Source organism: Pteropus medius, unplaced genomic scaffold, assembly GCF_902729225.1.
Source record: "Pteropus medius unplaced genomic scaffold, Ma_sr-lr_union100, whole genome shotgun sequence".
NCBI classification, from domain to species: domain Eukaryota; kingdom Metazoa; phylum Chordata; class Mammalia; order Chiroptera; family Pteropodidae; genus Pteropus; species Pteropus medius.
Genome location: NW_024352149.1, coordinates 1,614,841 through 1,632,939, shown reverse-complemented (window position 1 = coordinate 1,632,939; position 18,099 = coordinate 1,614,841). Strand labels below are relative to the sequence as shown.

General features: G+C 35.9%; 1 protein-coding gene and 1 pseudogene across 1 annotated transcript in view; both read left to right on the top strand.

Moving 5' to 3' along the window:
* The window catches only part of SAMD5 (sterile alpha motif domain containing 5), a 357,304-nt gene that overhangs the window by 149,176 nt on the left and 190,029 nt on the right, over positions 1 to 18,099 (top strand). The gene's annotated exons all lie outside the window — the stretch shown is intronic.
* LOC120589435 (uncharacterized) lies at positions 10,428 to 10,546 on the top strand (annotated as a pseudogene).

Here is an 18,099-nt window from a genome sequence, read left to right as displayed (position 1 = left end):
AGTTTTACATGTAAGTTTTGCCCATTTTTCGTTAGATTCATCCCCTAGAATTTTGTATTTTTGATGTTTTAGTAAATAGTATTTCTATATTTCAATTTCTTATTGTTCATTCACTGTGAGTATATGGAAATACAATTAATTTTGATATATTGATCTTGTATCCTGCAAACATACAAAACTCACGCATTAGTTCTAGTAGACTTGTTATCATCCTGTAAGCTTTTACACAAAGAGGAACATGTGGTCTGCAAATAATGACAGTCTTACTCCTTCCTTTCCAATCTGGGTGCCCTTTATTTATTTATTTATTTATTCTATTGCACTGGCTAGAACCTTTATTATAATGTTAAATAGATGTGGTGAGAACAGACATCATTACTTTGTTCTTCCTAGATGGAAAGCATTCAGTCTTTCATCATTAAGTAAGATGTTATCTGTAGGTTTTTGTAGATACTCTTCATCAGGTTGAAAAAAATTTCCTTTTATTCCTAGTTTGCTTATAGTTATCAGAAATAGAGACTGGATTTTGTCAAATGCTTTTTGTGAATCTATTATGATGATCATATAGTTTTTTTTTTCCTAATCTATTAGTGTGCTGAATCAAGTTGATCAAATTTTAAATGTTAAAGCAACCTCGCTTTCCCAGGATAAATCACTTTTGTTCATACCGTATTATCATTTTTATATATCATTGCATTTCATTCGCTAATGTTTAGTAAGGACTTTTACATCTATGTTCTTGAAGAATATTGTTCTCTAGTTTTCTCATAATTATTATATTTTAGCATCAGGGTAATGCTAGCCTCATAGAATGAATTTGAAACTATTCCTACCTCTTCATTTTCTGGTAAACTTTATATAGGATTATTAGTACTTCTTTTTTAAATGTTTGGTAGAATTCACCAGTGAAGCCATTTGGGCATAACATTTTATTTATCTTTGGTAAAGAAAAAAGGGCTTTTACCAAAGTGGACGGACATGCAAATGACCAATAGACATATGAGAAGATGCTCAACGTCACTAATCATCAGAGAAAGGCAAATTAAAATCACAATGAGATATCACCTCACACCTGTCAGAATGGCTATCATCAATTAATGAACAAACAAGTGTTGGCGAGGATGTGCAGAAAAGGAAACCCTCATGAAATGCTAGTGAGGTTGCAAATTGGTACAGCCACTGTGAAAAACAGTGTGGAGGTTTCTCAAAAAATTAAAATAGAACTACTTTATGACTCAGTCCTTCAGGGTATTTACCCAAAAAAATCCAAAACACTAATTCAAAAAGATATATGCACCCCTATGTTCGCAGCAGCGCTATTTACAACAGCCAAGATATGGAAGCAACCTAAGTGCCCATCAACAGATGATTAGATAAAGAAGAGGTGGTACATTTATACAATGGAATATTACTACAATGGAATATTACTCAGCCATAAAAAATGAAATCTTAACATTTGCAGTGCCATGGATGGACCTAGAGGGTAAGTGAAATAAGTCAGGCAGAGAAAGACATATACTGTATTATCTCATATGTGCAATCTAAAGAACAAAATAAACAAAATGGAAGCAGACTCATAGATTTAGAGCATAAGCTGATTATTGCCAGATGGGAGTGGGTTTGGGGAACTGGGGGAAAAAGATGAAGGGATGAAGAAGTACAAATTGGTAATTACAAAATAGTCACTGGGATGTGAAGTACAGCGTAGAGAATACATATTGTGATAATTACATTTAGTGCCACTACTAGAGTAATCAGGGGGATCATTTTGTAAATTATAAAAAAAAATACAGAATGTTAATAATTTTAACTGAAAAATAAAAATTAAAAAAGCTTTTAACTACAAATTCATCTTTTAAATTAGGCTGCTTAAAGTTATTACACAGCTAACTGATGTACTTTTCATTAAAAAAAAGTCTTTTTGTCTCTATGTTTTTTTTAGATAGCTCCTATTGCTGTATCTTTAAGCTTATTCATTTTTTCTTTTGTAGTAACTAGTCTGCTAATTGTATTGTGTGGCTTTCATTCCAGGCACTGTTTTTCATCAGTGAAATTTGATTTGGGTCTTATTTTTATCTTTTATATCTTTATTTCATTTGCTCAATCGTTCCCCTGTCTTAATGATTATACTGGATATAGTTATACTAACTATTTTTAATGTCTTAGTCTATTAATTCTATCATCTATATTATTTCTGTGTGGATTTTGATTAATTTCACTCATTATGGATCCTCTCTTCTTGCATCTTTGCAGGCCTGGTAATTCTTTATTGGATCCCAGACATCGTGAACTTTACCTTGTATCCTGGATATTTTTGTACTTCTATAAATATTCTTGAGCTTTGCTCTGATATGCAGTTAAGTTACTTGGAAACAGCTTGATACTTTCAATTCTTGTTTTTAAGATTTGTTAATCGGGACCCAAGCAGTGTGTATTCTAGGACTAATTTTACCCAAACACTGAGGCAAAATTCTTCTTAGTACTAGATGCAATGCCCTTTGAATTTTGAGCTGCTCCAGTCTGGCTGGTGGGAACAGTGACTATTCTCAGCCTTGTGTGAGTCTTGAAGATTGTTCCATCTGCTTCTTTCTTGAATTTGTTTTCCTGGCTTTGGATCGTTTCGTCAATACACATGTACTGACCAGTACAATACACATGTACTGACCAGTACTCAGCTGAAGAGTTCGTGGGGAGCCTCTGCAAATTCCTCAGATTCTTTTTCTGTGCAGGTCTTTAGATCCTGGCATTCCTGCAAACTCTAGCCGCCTTTGCCTCAGTGGGCTCTCATATCTGTCTCCTCAATTTACGGAGGCCATTGGGTTCTACCTAGGTTTCTCCTTCTTGAGTCATGGCCTGGAAAATCTCACTAGAGAGTAAGCGGTAACAATCGTAGGGCTCATTTTGTTTGTTTCCCATCTCACAAAAATTATTGTCTTCCTTGTCTGATGTCCAGTGTTAGAAAACTGTTGTTTCATGTATATTATCCGTATTTTTAGTTGTTTCAAGTGGGAGGGTAAATGCGGTACATGTTAGCCCGTCTTGACAGAATTTAAAGTCTGTCTGGGCTTTGGTTGGTCCAGAGTTAGTCCAGATACCTTCTTCTGGCCACCCCTAAGCTCTGATCACTGCAGCATACACCCCACAGAACCCAGGAGCCTCACAAAAGTCTCTGTACTTGCCTCATCAATAGGTCTATGTGTAGGCAAGAGGTCTTTTGCTTTCATTTCCAGATTTACACCTAAGGACCCCATGCTATATAACTTTATGTTTAACGAATGCATATATTTTAAAAAATCAGAATCAGAGCTTAGCTTAATATTTAGTTTATAAAATTCAAAATCTAAAAATTAAATAGTAGTTTCTTAATTGGATGCTAAGAATAGCAGATAATTATTCTCATTGGTAATTATAATTTAACCTTATTTTATGTTATATATTATATATACTTACCATTTTTTAGAGGTGAACTGTTTATATGCTTTCATTGTTTACGTATTTTGAAATCGAGCAAATTCTTATTAAAGCATACTTTCTTATAGCTATATGTTACTTTACATAATATCTCTGCTCTAAAACTATGTGTAAAAAATGAATGAAAACAGTGTGAAGGGGTTTTGTTCTTCAATGAAATTCTATTGTGACCAAAGATATTTATGTTGGAATGACAACTGCTTCCTCTTATCTGCTTTGTAAAGCTATATTTTTGTTTATTATTGAATGAGCTGATAGGAGGTCACCTTGTCATTGGGAAGTTTTGGTCATGGGGCAGAGATTAGGTTAAATTTTATCTTTCAGTGTCATTTGAGAAAGAGTTTGACTAAATAGAACCTACCAATAGAATCAATTGCATAATGATTATTTTAACTAATTCAGAAGTTTTAAACATCTGCAAAGGGGCCTATTTACATACAAGTGACATTATTGCAAAGTATCGAGAGACCTTATATTTCTTTAGAGTGATTCTCAAATATTTTCGGTCTCAGGACCACTTTTTCCTCTTAAAAATTGTTATTGCAGATTCTAAAGAGCTTTTTTTTTTTTTCCAGTCACTTATATCTATCAGTACTCATCATATTAGAAATCAAAACCAAGAAATCTTTAAAATATGTGTTATTTTCTTGAAAACAACAAATGTATTACATGTTAATTTTTTAATTACTTCATCAAGGATATTTTTAAGTGAGACGGCTCTACCGTACCTCCTCCTCCCCGTCTTCCCCTTCCCCTTCTCCTCATTGTTCTCCCTTTCTTTCTTGCTCGTCATCATAAGTCAGTGTTTGACAAAGGAGCATACTGTGACAACTAGTACAGTTTGATGGCCCTTTTTGGTTCATGCTAAGGAGTCGGCAGTTTTTTAGACACTGCTTTTATAGGATTAATATAAATGACAATAGAGGAAAAGATACATAAAAGCTTAGTATTGTTTTTTAAAGTTTTGATTTCATGGACCCCCAGAAAGTTTTCCAAGGACCTTCAGGATTTCCCAGACTATTTCAGATCTACTCCTGTATAAATAATAATAATAATAATAATAATAATAATAATAATAATAATAGTAGTAGTAGTAGTAGTAATAGTTGTACATCCGTGCAATGCTAGTGGATGCTGCTAAAGTTTTCTAAGTGTTTTGAACCAATTTACATTCTCACCAACAATGCCTGAGAATTCATGTTTTTTGCATCCTGGCTAACATTTCACATCGCTGTCCTTTTTTTCATTTAAACATTCTGTTATGTGTACAGTGGTGTCTTACTTTTCATTTCCCGGATGACTCATGAAATGGAACATCTTTTTCCTATACAGGAAGTTCTCACTTTACACAGTATTGTGGGACTGTAAAAATGATCACGTAAGATGGATTTGTGCAAAGCTCTTTTAATAATTACTACTGTTCTGTGCTTATTAAAACTTTTTGTCAAAGTATTACAAAGTAAAATCTCTTAGTGTTGGTTATACATATACAGGGAAATGAAATTTGTAAACTTTATTATATAGGTCATTGTAATTTAAAATATTAGAAACATTGAGAATTAAAGTCTTTTATTTCTTTGTAGAAAACTGAATAAGGATAGTTTGGACAGTGCTTGCCTTCTTCCTGCTGTATAACTTACGATATGGAACAAGCATCTTTTTGATGCCTTGGTGACTTATCATACTTCTTTCTAAGTTTGGATCTGTTTCTAAGAGCTCATCCCTCACACTTCCAATATTGTGAAATATCTGGGAGTTCTTTAAGATGAAGTATTTTGCTGGAACCACTTCCTCTGGGACATAACCAGTTCTTTCCATCACAACCACTTTCCTCATTTACATGGATAAATTCGCCTTCACTGAGTTCCTCTGGCTGTATATCTAGAGTCTCACAAATGGTGGCAGTGTCCACATTCCTGTTGTTAATTACTCCTTCCTTAACTATATTTACATTAAATTTTAATTTCACTTTCAGTATTATTACTTTTTTCTTCAACATTTTTGGCTGCATTTCCTCTGTGTTGACCAATTCCTTCTGTCAGTTGTCCATTTCTGTAAAACATCATGTAGATTTATAACTGGGCTAAAAAGAGGCAACACAACTGCATGCTGTGCTGTCTGTGTGAACCGAGTAGCAGGTGAGTGGTGGCAATCACTGACAGACTTTAAAGGAAGTGAGATGACTGGTCACTGGTCATGATGCACAATTATAATTTACCTAGTGACCTGTGGACTAAATTGCTGACAGCAAAGTTTGTCTTTTATGTGATTGCAGTTAACGGACTATGGTAACTGAAATTTGAGTGACTGGTAAAATTGTGCATATCAGAAAAATGCGAAATAAGGAGTCTGTATTTATCGGTCATGTGGATACACTCTTTTGTGAAGTATCTAGTCATATCTTTTGCCCTTTGGAAACAGCAAATTGTCTTTTTCTTATAAAAAATATAGCAATTCTTTATATATTCTAAGAACTCCTGTTCTTTGGTTATTTATTTCAGAAATCTCTAACTCTGATTTTTGTCTTTAGTACTCTATGGTATTTTTCAGTGTAATGTAGCCCAATCAATCAAATGTTTCCTCTACAGTTAGTGATTTTTATGATGTGCATAAGAAATCACTGCCAATTCCAAGGTCACAAAGGTATTCTCTTATCTTCTAAATGCTGTATTGGTATAATGCCTTTCATATTTAGAGTTATAACCATATGGCATTATTTTTATGAGAGAAGGTAGAGGACAAGATTTGCTTTTCCCTATATGGATTTCTAGTTGACCCAGCCTTAAAGAGATCACCCTATCCCACCACTGTGCGATATCACTTTTATTATAAATCACATTCCATGTAAATGTGAATCCATTTCCGGTCTCTTTATCATGTTCATTGGTATATTTGTCTCTTCCTGCACCAATACCATGTTATTTTAATTACTGTAGCTTTTTAAAGAAATCTTAATGTCTAGTAATAACTTATTCTTCACAATGTATTTGATTATTTTGGGCCCCTTTTAACTCCATGTAAATTTTAAGATCAGCCTGTCGATTTAATAAAAAAATAAACATACTCGAATTTCAATTGAGTTTGCATTGAATTTATAGATAAAGTCTGGGAAAAATGACATCTTTGCTGTATTTATGTATGTATGTATGTTATACATACATAAACATATATTGTTTTAAAACTATATTCTGTTTTTTTCTTCATTCAATTTTGTCTTCTAATTTTTAAAAGATATTTATTAAAGTATAGATAACATACAATATCATATTAGTTTCAGGTGTACACCATAGTTATTCAACATTTATGTACTTAAAGAAGTGATCACCATGATAAGTCCAGCAACCATCTGAGACTATATAATGCTATCACAATATTATTGACTATATTCCCTATGCTGTACACCATATCCCCATGACTTTTTTGTTTTATGCTTGGACATTTATGTAATTTATGAAGTGATCCCCCTGACTAGTACCCACCTGGCATACATTCCTATGCTTTACATCCCCATGACTGTTTCATAACTACCAAATTGTACTTCTTAATCCCTTCACCTTTTTCACCCTGTCCCCAATCCGCCTCCCATTTGGCAATGAGATCAGCTTGTTCCCTGAATCTATGAGTCTGTTTCTGTATCATTTGTTTATTCTTTAGGTTGCATATATAAGTGATATCATATGGTATTTGTCTTTCTCTGTCTGACTTATTTCATTTAGTATAATAACTGCCATTTCTTCCTATGTTGTCCCAAATGGTAAGATTTCATTTTTTGATGGCCAAGTAATATTCCATTATGTACGTACCACCTCTTCTTTTTCCAGTCATCTATTGATGGACACTTAGGTTGCTTCCATATCTTGGCTATTGTAAACAAAGCAGCAATGAACATAGGGCTACATATATCTCTTTAAATTACTGTTTTGGATTTCTTCAGATAAATACCCAGAATAGGAATTGATGAGTCATATGGTAGTTTAAATTTTTTAAAGAACCTCTAAACTGTTTTCCACAATGGCTGCACCAATTATAGTTCCACCAGCAGTGCACGAGGTCTCCACATCCTTGCCAACACTTGTTGATTTATTGATGATGGCTATTCTGACAAATACGAGGTGATATCTCATTGTGGTTTTAATTTGCGTTTATCTGATGATTAGCGATGTTGAGCATCTTTTCGTATGCCTATTGGTCATCTCTATGTCCTCTTTGGAGAACTATCTATTCAGGTCTTCTGCCCATTTTTTAATTAGATTGTTAGGTTTTTTTTTTTTTTGGTGTTAAATTGCATGAGTACTTTATAGGTTTTGGATATTAACCTCTCATTGGATATATCATTGGTGAATATCTTATCCCATTCAGTATATCTTTCCATTTTGTTGGTGTTTTCCTTTGCTGTGCAAAACCTTTTTAGTTTGATGTACCATTTGTGTATTTTTTCTTTTGTTTCCATGTACATGGCGACATATCAGAAAAAATTATTACTACGAGCAATGTCAGAGAATTTACTACCTATGTTTTCTTCTAGGAGTTTTATGGTTTCAGGTCTTACATTTAAGTCTTTAATCCATTTTGAATTTATTTTTGTACAAAGGTGGGCTTTATTTTTTCGGTTTAAGAAGCTGGTCTAGTTTTATTTTTGAATGTATCTGTCCAGTTTTCTGAACACAATTATTTAATAGACTGTCTTTACCCCATTGTATATTCTTGCCTCCTTTGTCATAGATTAAATGACCATAGAGGCATTGATTTATTTCTGGGCTCTCTATTCTGGTCCATTGATCTATGTGTCTATTTTTATGCCAGTACCATGCTGTTTTGACTACTATAGCCTTGTAGTATAGTTTGATATCAGGTATTGCAATACTTCCAACTTTGTTCTTCTTTCTTGAGATTGCCATGGCTATTCTGGATTTTTGTGTTTTAATATTAATTTTAGAATTATTTCTTTGAGTTCTGTGAAAAATGCCATTGGTATTTTGATAGTGATTACATTTAATCTATAGATTGTTTTGGGTAGTATGGACATTTTAATGATGTTAATTCTTCCTATCCATGAGCACAGTGTATGCTTCCTTTTATTTGGATCTTCTCTTAATTTCTTCAATGTCATAGTTTTTTGAGTACAAGTCTTTTATTTCTTTGGTTAAATTTATTCTAGTTGTCTTCTAATAGTCTTAATAATTTTTTAAAATTTATTGCCAATAAAATCTAGTTATAATTTTTTATTTAGTGCAGTAAAATCTAGTTATAATTTGAGATTCTCAATGAAAATTATCTTTATAGAAAGAGGATGCATTTTTCTTTCAGGCAGCAGTTAAGATAAGTGAAGATCACTTCAATCTAGAGAAGGATTGTGTTGGTTTGGAGTTGTTTTAGCCTTGTGAATGCTGGCCAACTTCTAGCTCACCCCTGTGAGTAGAGCTTTTGTGAGGGGAGGAATTCCCAGTGGAAAGCCATGGGCCTCGGAATCCAGCTTTTGCCTTTCCTGCTCTTTGAGATTGGCGGAAGTTCTCTGCAGCTTCTCAGTCCCTGCTCAAGTGACTCAGAGGGAAACCATGCCAGATATCAAGCTCACTTCCTAGAGCTTTCCTTGTGTCAGTGATTTTTTGCTCATCAAGTCTTTGCCACTTTGGTAACTTCCAATAATTTTTTTTTAAAAAATATATTTTTTTGGTGCAGGTTTTCACATCATTCCAAGTGGAACAGTTTGTAACCAGTTGGTCTTCTATCAGCAGAGGAAGAAATTCTGGGTTCATTTTTTAAAGAGAAACCTGGTCAGAGACCTGCTAGAGACAGTCTGTGAGGCACCCAAAGCTCTCCTTGCTCCAGATGTCACCTTGGCTGACTTAAAATTTTTCCTGTACTGATCAATGTGTTAAACAGGGGACATGTGCCTTTTTCTTGAAGTCTTTGGAGTAGGCTTTTTGTGGGGAGAGGGGGCATGTTCTCCTAATTTGAGGATCTTGGGTTAGCCTTTAAATTGAAGGGATTAAGTTTATTGAGAGTCCTAGTAAGTTTTAGTAAAACAAAATCAGGAACAGGGGAGAATCCATTTCAGGGCCAGTAAGGCCTTAGCATGAAGGCAGTGAGCAGGAGAGTACAAGCCTAGAACGAAGGTCACAAAAGCAAGATGTTTGGCTTAGAAAGTATTGAAAGCTAAAGACAAAATCTACTTACCATGCTGTTATTCTAAATTAGTTTAGTACTACAATGGTGTCAGCCCAAAAAGAACGGGCTTTAGTCACATCTCCAGAACATACCAGCTACTTACCTCGGAAAACCTAATTAAGCTCTCTTGAGTATCAGGGTCCTTATATGTAAAATGGTCACCATTCCTTTGCTAGTAGGAGGGTTGTATAAAACATAGGAGGGTTATATAAAACAAGGTATATAAAACATAGGGGTTATCATGTGCTTATCAGGTTCTCTTTCCTCTGTCAAATAGAACTGAAAAGGAAGCAACTCAAGGAGTATCAGGGTTCTTTTTTTGTTTTTGTTTGTTTGTATTTTTTTATTCAGATGTCTATGCAAGTGTATCTATATGGTAACACATTAAAAATGGCAGTGATACAATTTTGGAAAGGGAGAAAATATGTCGGTGCTTTAGGAGAGCAATCATTTATTGTCAAAAGTAATTCTGTTTCTTTATGCTGCGGGGCTTTCTAGGAAATAGACATGGTGAATGATTTCATTCTCTGTTGACTTATAACTGTGGGGTGGGATATGACAAATTGATAGTGCAATGCTTATGAGTAAATTCAAGATTTTTGAATTTCATCTCTTAAAAAGTTATTCTGTTTAGAAAATCAATGTGAAAGACTGCTCTCTTGGGAAAATTTCAGAGAATTCTATTTCCTTGTTAGTTATATTTTGGCTGAGATTTGCAAATTGAGGCTTATGATAACTCTGGAGACATTTAAAAATATTCTCTCTTTTTTCTTTTTTTTTTTAAAGTTGTCTACGGCCATGCTATCCTAAACAAGCCCGATTCCATCTGATCTCAGAAGCTAAGCAGGGTTGAGCCTGGTTAGTACTTGGATGGGAGACCACCTAGGAAGACCAGGTGCTGTAGGTGTAAAAAATAAAAAATAGGGGATTACAAGCTGACAAGGTCCTTGCAATCTGTGAGGTCAACCAAGGGTTGCCTCGCCTAAAAAATTTTAAAAATAAATAAGTAAAAAATAAAGTCCCATGCCACAACAAAAAAAACACATGCATGTTGTACTTTTCAATTAAAATGTTGAATACATATTAAAATGTAAATAAATGTAATTTATTCATTGTAATAATAAGTGAAATAATTCGATTATTAGGAAAGTTAAGATTACCCATCAAAATCTAAATTGTAACTCTCCAAGTACACAAACGCATCTGCATGAAATTTCAGTTTGTGGCATTTCTCTTGGTGCATTTATTTTACTTAATGAAAAACTTTAGTTATTTATTTAGCTATTTATAAATTAATGCTTACTTATATTGTGTTTAAGGCACAAAAATTGAAAACGAATTATCACAGTTATAAATAGTTCTTTCTGATGGGGGCTATATTTGTTTGTATTTTTTCATAGAAACTTTTAGTGTGCTTTTTGTATGGAAAATTTTTAACTCATTTTTGACAGAAGATGAATACAGGTACTTTTTCTAACTAATCCAAAATGACAATTGTAAAGTTATAAAATCATAAAGAATTTGTAAGTGGATAAGTGGGCTTTTCTTATGGGCTTTTCAACACATTCTCTCCTGGGTAGGAAATAGTCCACAATCATATTACTCCTGAACATGGATGAAGAACTAGAATAAAATAGAATAGGCTGCAGAAGCTTGATGCCGAGAGATCCGATGCTCTAGAATACTCCTTCCAGTGAGCGAATGTCATTATGTCACTGGTTTCTTGGTCCCCAAAATGCGCTGCTATAAATTTCTAAAGGTGTTTAAAGTGATGTTGTTATGAGTATTTAATAACAAGCTTTTAAAACAATTTTTATATGTCCTCTTTAAATCCCATTTCTAGAAGAACAACGTGTAGTAGAAATTTGGAATAAGACTTTGATTCAATTTTTTTATTCTTCCTCTTTCAGTCTATGTAGTTGGATAAAACAGTTAACTTCTCTGAGCTTTTCCTCTCTGAAAGTGAGAGACTTGGTCTAGAACTCCAGATAATCCCTAAGACTTTCTGGCTCTCAGGTTTCTATAATTAAAGACACATTGAAGTCTTCCCTAGCAGAACTTAACCACTGTTTTTCTAATTATTTCTTGATTTTATGCAATCACTAATTAATAAAAAAAAAAAATCCCTCTTTCCTCAACTTGTAAACATATGTACTAAACACTTATTAGTTTTTTTCAACTGTTTACATTTACTGAGAGATTCTAGGTTTGTCGGCTACAAGAACGAGGCTTGATTATAAAGTAACGAGAATGTGTATTTCACAATCCGCGGTGTCTACATGGCCAAATACGTGTTGAGTTTTAATGCAATCACTCAGGAAGCTACATGTTTACTCTGCCGAAGCTGTCATTACTCAAACCATCCTGCAACTCCTCTTTTGGAGTTGTTTTTGGGCTTAGGAAGAAAGGTGCCCAAGCAACTATCTCCTTGTTTGATAGTGTATTTCTCAATCTTTGACCCCAAATGATATATTTTGGTTTGCTTGTTTGAGACTCTTTTATTACTCTCACTTCTGAATGACAGCACTATCCAGAAATCAAGGCCACTGTCGCAGGAAGTTTTTCCAGTCTAAGATTGTTCTTTGCAGATATTAAGTACTACATAAATCTTGCTAAAGAGAATCTGCTGAAGGCTTTGAAAATAATTCACGGGGAATTCAAAGCAATTGCAATTTTCCCAATTGTAGCCTCACTAGAATAAATATATTGTCTTCAAATATAAATAGAATGTATGTGCTAAATGTATTTCACACACACACACACACACACGCACACACGCACACATGCACATACCACTATTACCGTACTCAACTTCATGACTTACCCCATTACTTGATTCTTGCAATAACTATTTGAGTGATTATTTGAAAAGGATGAGAACTTATTGAAATATGGACATTCTAGTATACTTATATAAAAAGGAACATTCCACACTTATAGCCACACCTCATATGTTTGCTCATTCATTGTTCATGAAAGTTTCTAGATGAGAAAGCTATGGCTTTCTTAACATACGGTATATTTCAACCCCGCGCAACCCTTAAAATAAATAACTCCTTTGTGTTGTAGATCTTAAATCTATTATGATACATTTTAAATAGAAATTTTCTTTTTATTCTGGTCTCAGTACAAGTATCTGTTTACTGTCAGGCATAGCATTCCCTATAATGGCAGTTTTCTCTCATTTCTGGGCCTTATTCTGTCTGTTATTGGAGTCATTGTTTATTTAGAAATTTGTTTGTTTTTTACAGAGAGGCATCCGGTATGTGTGGAGTCTTAGATAACGCTAAATAAATGCCAAGAAGATCTTATATCTGCATAACTATGAAATGTTCTTGATTATTAAGTGACATCACTGTTATGACACACACATGACCATTACACTAGTTTGGATAAGTGTGGGCGCAAGGCCATGATCTAAATCATAACTACTTGTAGCAAACATCTTTAAATATGCAATCAACCAGTGACATAAGAGTTAGTCCTGTGGTCTCACAATAGAATCAATGAGTTTTTAAAGAGGCTGCTTTCTAGGCAACAGGTAGAATTTGGGGGCGTTTTTCATTTCTGACCCACTGATAAGTGTTTGCTGCTAACAAAAAATTGGAATCACAAAAATATATCTGAAGCAATAATTATTTAAAAGTATACACAGAGAAATTGGTTCAGAATAAATGCTGTTTCTCATAGCACAGAATCTCTAAAAGTTCAGAAAATCATCGTATTGGGGAGGGAGTAGAGGGAAACAACAGAAAAAAAAGTGGCTTCTGTCACCACTTACGAAAGCTTCATTTGGTTGTCAATCAATTGAAGGACTTCGCAGAAGATGCTACTTGTGAAATTGATCTCAATTAAAATCAGTCTGAGTGTGTGCTCTCTCCCACAGTAGCTCTGGGCCGGTGAGAGGGGGCTTTGAATTCTCTGTAATAGCCCCAGCACCTGTCTAGAAGGTACTGGCACTCTTCCTTTTTTTAATTTTCACCTTGACATTTTCTTCTAAACAGTCTTTGACCTCCGCGGTATCCCTCGTGAACTCCTTCCAATGTTCTGGGCTTTTCTCCACCACGTTGTAATGGGAATGCGGTGAGGAATAGGAGGGCCGGGCAGTCTTTCACCTCTGACAGCATGGCCTGCACGCAGCACAGCTGTCAGGACACTGACATGCCTCTGCAGCAGGATAATTGGGTACTTGAGGAAGATTCATAAGGCAATATGCTGCAGAGCCCCGGGTCCTGCCCTGTGGCAACTTGGGGCGGTGAGGGGAGGAAAGAAAGAGAAGGTTCCAATGGGGAATAAAAACCCAGTCTCGACAAATAATAATCTATTTATAACAGGACATGATGAAGACTTTTGTTCACAAGAAGGCCACAATTCATGCAACTCGGGGAATGATTTTTAAAGATTTCGAGATTAAACTCTAGGCAAGGTGAACCAAAGAGAAGGTAGTGAGAGTTGGAGGCGCATCTGCCCATCCAGGAGGAAAGAGTGAGTCTCCCGTGGGATAAGTCCTTTCATACCGGAAGTTTGTTGTTTTAATCAAAGCAAGCCACCTGACAGCTCATTACTAAGAGACAACGAGAAGTGACTTTATTAATATAACGCGGAGTTGGTTCCTCAGCAAATTAAAGTTCTTTGTTCACGTGTGACAGTTTGCTTAGGAGGCATCTGTTAAAGGGTGCCACATGGGATAACATTTTAAAAGTTCGACATGATAACAATTAACCTATAATTCCTTTTTCTAATATTCTCCGCTTTCAATTTTATTAGATAAATTTATCACGAAAGGTGATGAAGACAAAATCTTTCATGTGATTTCCTCATGAAGTAGCCCCTCGTGACTGGTGTAATCTGTCACAAACTTATTGGTGTTTATTTTCCCAAATATTTTATGGTTTTGCTTATGGAATGTGACAGGCTGGTGGTTAGTTCACCTTCCTTTATTGTGAAAGGATTCTTCATCAAACAATATCTTAGTGGTAAAAATAATAAGGGGTTGATTTAATCAGTCTGCATCCGTTGTGTTAGCGAATGTGAACAGAGTTCAGGTAATAGTCTGCACTGTCAGAGGCTTGAGATGGGATTTTTTTTGTCTGCAGAGATATCCTGGGAATTCTGAAATCTTGTATCTATAAATAGCCGAAAAAAGTATGTCGAATATAAGGGACTTATATTTGATAATCTGAAAAAATGATTTGGAAAGGCAGCAGTGAGCATCTGTAAATAATAGCCCGTAATAGAAAAGTCTCATATTCACTTTCCAAGGTGTCATAATCTGGGTTTGGAAGGCCACATAATGTCTCTCTTCCACTCCAAGTGCTTTCTCTCTCTCACTTTTACTCCACTGGAAATTACAGCTAATTTGACCCATGAAACAAATAGGAATATTCTAAGCATTTAAGTGAGGGGAGGTGTTACATTTGTCCTCCTTGGACAATGAACAGAAACTTCTGTGACTTGTCGAATTGACTTTTTCTGGTTGGTTAATTAAATATTGTCAGAAATAAGTTTCCCCATGAGAATTTTTTTTAAAGAATATTATTAAAGAGATCTGCTTTACACTTCTAGGATTTTTTTTTTTAATCATAAAACCTCTAAAAATCAAAATGCCTGAGTATATCTTAGGGCAATAGTGCATATCTATTCAAATTGTTCTTTATTTGGGATGAAAATTCAGAGGTTACAATGGTTTTGCTTCCTGATAGCCAGAGAATGCAGGGCAAGCATAAGTGGATTAGGACATTAAACAGGTAAATGATATCATATTGGCATTTAAAGTTCTTCCCAGTAGAAATAAAGAATACAACATGTATTTTCAACTTGAATTATGTCTCTAAAAGAAAAAAACTAGAAATGTTCTTTCATTTACACATCCAGTATTTACTTAGAATCTTCTATGTGCCAGGCGTTGTGCTAGCTACCTAGTCTGAATAAGACAAATATGAGCCAGTACTTGCCCAGAGAATTTAAGGCCAGTGAGCACCCATAACTGTAATTAGGGTCAGGCGAGAAGTCTGCCGAGGGCACAGCAGACTTCTCGCCTGACCCTAATTATAGTTATGGGTGCTCACTGGCCTTAATAAGGGGCATTAATAAGAGTAGTACAGTGTATGTGTGTGTGTGTGTGTGTGTGTACGCGCACATACATACACATACATATAATCTCGGACTTCTTACAGTAATTCTCCTCTACATTATATAAGTCATCCAAAAATGATTAGAAAAATAAAGAACATTTCTGCTTCCCCTTCATTCATGTCTTCCTTATTTTCCAGATCTGTGTATTATCAAATTAAAAACTCCAATTTGATAGAACCTATGTGGGGTCTTCCTCATGACATGTCTACGCACAACTCTGGTTTGAGATAAAGATGATGAGTGAGCTGCCCCGCGGTGGGGCAGGCCAGGCTGGCTGGCGGTCAGGGCTGCTCGCTGAGAAACTTAGTTGTTTCTGAGCTCTCTACCCTCACCTCTCTCTTCCACTCCATGCTCCCTGTTCCCCACTTGTATCTGCCCCTTCCACCTTCCAAATTCATCTTCTTCTGCTCCTCTCTTCACTCTGTATGGTGGGTTTGTGCCCCATCCTGTCCTGCTCAGCAGGTGGCTATCAAATCCAACAAGTTAACTTAAACTAAATTCCAGATGTCTAATAATGGCTTAGCCAATCTATCTTGATATTCTTCACAAGACAGCACACTCAAAAAATGACAGCATTTGTTCAGGCATCTGGGGTACATGCTCAGGTGCCTAGGGCCTGAGGCAGTCATTCCGGGCTCCAGCCACCCACCCCCACTGACCTCCAGGGGACTGACGGTATCAGAGTCCAGCACTTCTGTGACCATTTGCACCAAGCCCAGCATACAAAGCACAGCCCAGGAGTTCTGGGGTTCATGCCTCCCTATAACATTCTGGCATTTTGTTAGGGACCTTCAATGCCCTAATACAGAGGAGAGGTGTCCAGCTCAGTGATTCAGAGCTCTGGAGTTTGACTCATCTGTGCTGGAAATCTCACTCTGTTCTGTTAGCTGAGTGACTTTGGACAGTTTATTTAACATTTTGTATATCAGTCTCCACCTCATGGGGCTTGTAAGGTGGATTGGACTCTATGAGTTAATGTGCATATAACAGAGTCAGTGGGGAATTCCCATGCAGGGTGTGTTCTATCAGTAGTCCTGCCTGTGTTTGTGGGTATTTTAGGCAGTAACAAGGCCACAGGGGCAGAGATTGAAAGAGAAAAATATTGAGAGTAAGTCTCTTATTTCAGAGCACATAGCCTATTCACTTCATATTTCTATGCATAAATGAATCTGTAAATTATATCTCGTATTCTCTTTCCTTGAAAGCACTGCTCTCCTTTCACCTTTGTTCTCCAGCTAACTCCTTGTTTTTTCAGCTTCGAAGTGACCTCCTCTGGAGGTCCCTGCATGGACCCAGTTATAGTCTTGTGGAGAGAGGCAGGTAAACAAATAAACCAGATTATTGAAACTCATGACAGGATGGAGATAAAAATAGATGCTCTACATATTTCCAAGGGGGTAACTTGAGGACTGAGCAATGAAGGAAGGGAGACACCCAGCAGGGGCTTTCAGTGGAGGGATCTGCAAAGTGCAAAGGCTCAGAGGTGGATGTCAGTTCAGCATGTATGGAGAACAGAAAGGAAGCAGGTGTGGCTGGAACTTGGTGAGCACGGGCGAGGCGGTATTAGAGGAGGTTGGAGACACAGTGCATCGATCCTGATTACTAGCAAATACATAGTAGAATCTTGTTTACCCAAAGTTAGAGGTAAACTTTCTGCCCAGTCCTTCAATTATAAACTCCTCGTTCTTCGTAACTTGGTAGCCTTCATCACCTAGTGCAACGGCACTAAGCAAGGACTGGATGACTATTACTAGAATATTCACTAGAATGAATTGAATACTAGATACACGTGGGACAGTACACTGTTGTTTTAATAAGACACTGCACTTCACGCAGAGAGGATGTCTTCTCTCTATCTAAGGCTCTTCTGGCCCTCTTGCCCCACCCACTTGTTCTGTGTTTCTTCAGAGAATTCTTGAATGCCATTTAACATTGAATAAAATGACTTCCCCACCCCCCTCTCTTGCTAATTATAATCATAGAAGCAGTGAACTAAACAGTTGGGGGTGAAAGAAATTCTGATGATGTTAAAAATGCAAATAGTTTTCACACCAGATTTCATTTAACTAACAGTCCTGATCTTTAAACACTAAATGTTTGAGTGTGAAACGTTTTATTCACAGGGGAGATAGTCCACATGAGGCTAGTCTGAAGCCTATTTTCCTTTTGGGAGTGATTTTAAGGTAAACAGGATGCATATTGTTAGCAAGTTATTAACTAGCAAGTTGAAATTCTTTAAAACGTTTAAGGATGTGAATGACATGATTGAAGATTAGCAGGCTTGGGGTACTCTGGGACTGCTTGAGTTTAGGAGAAGCCAATTCA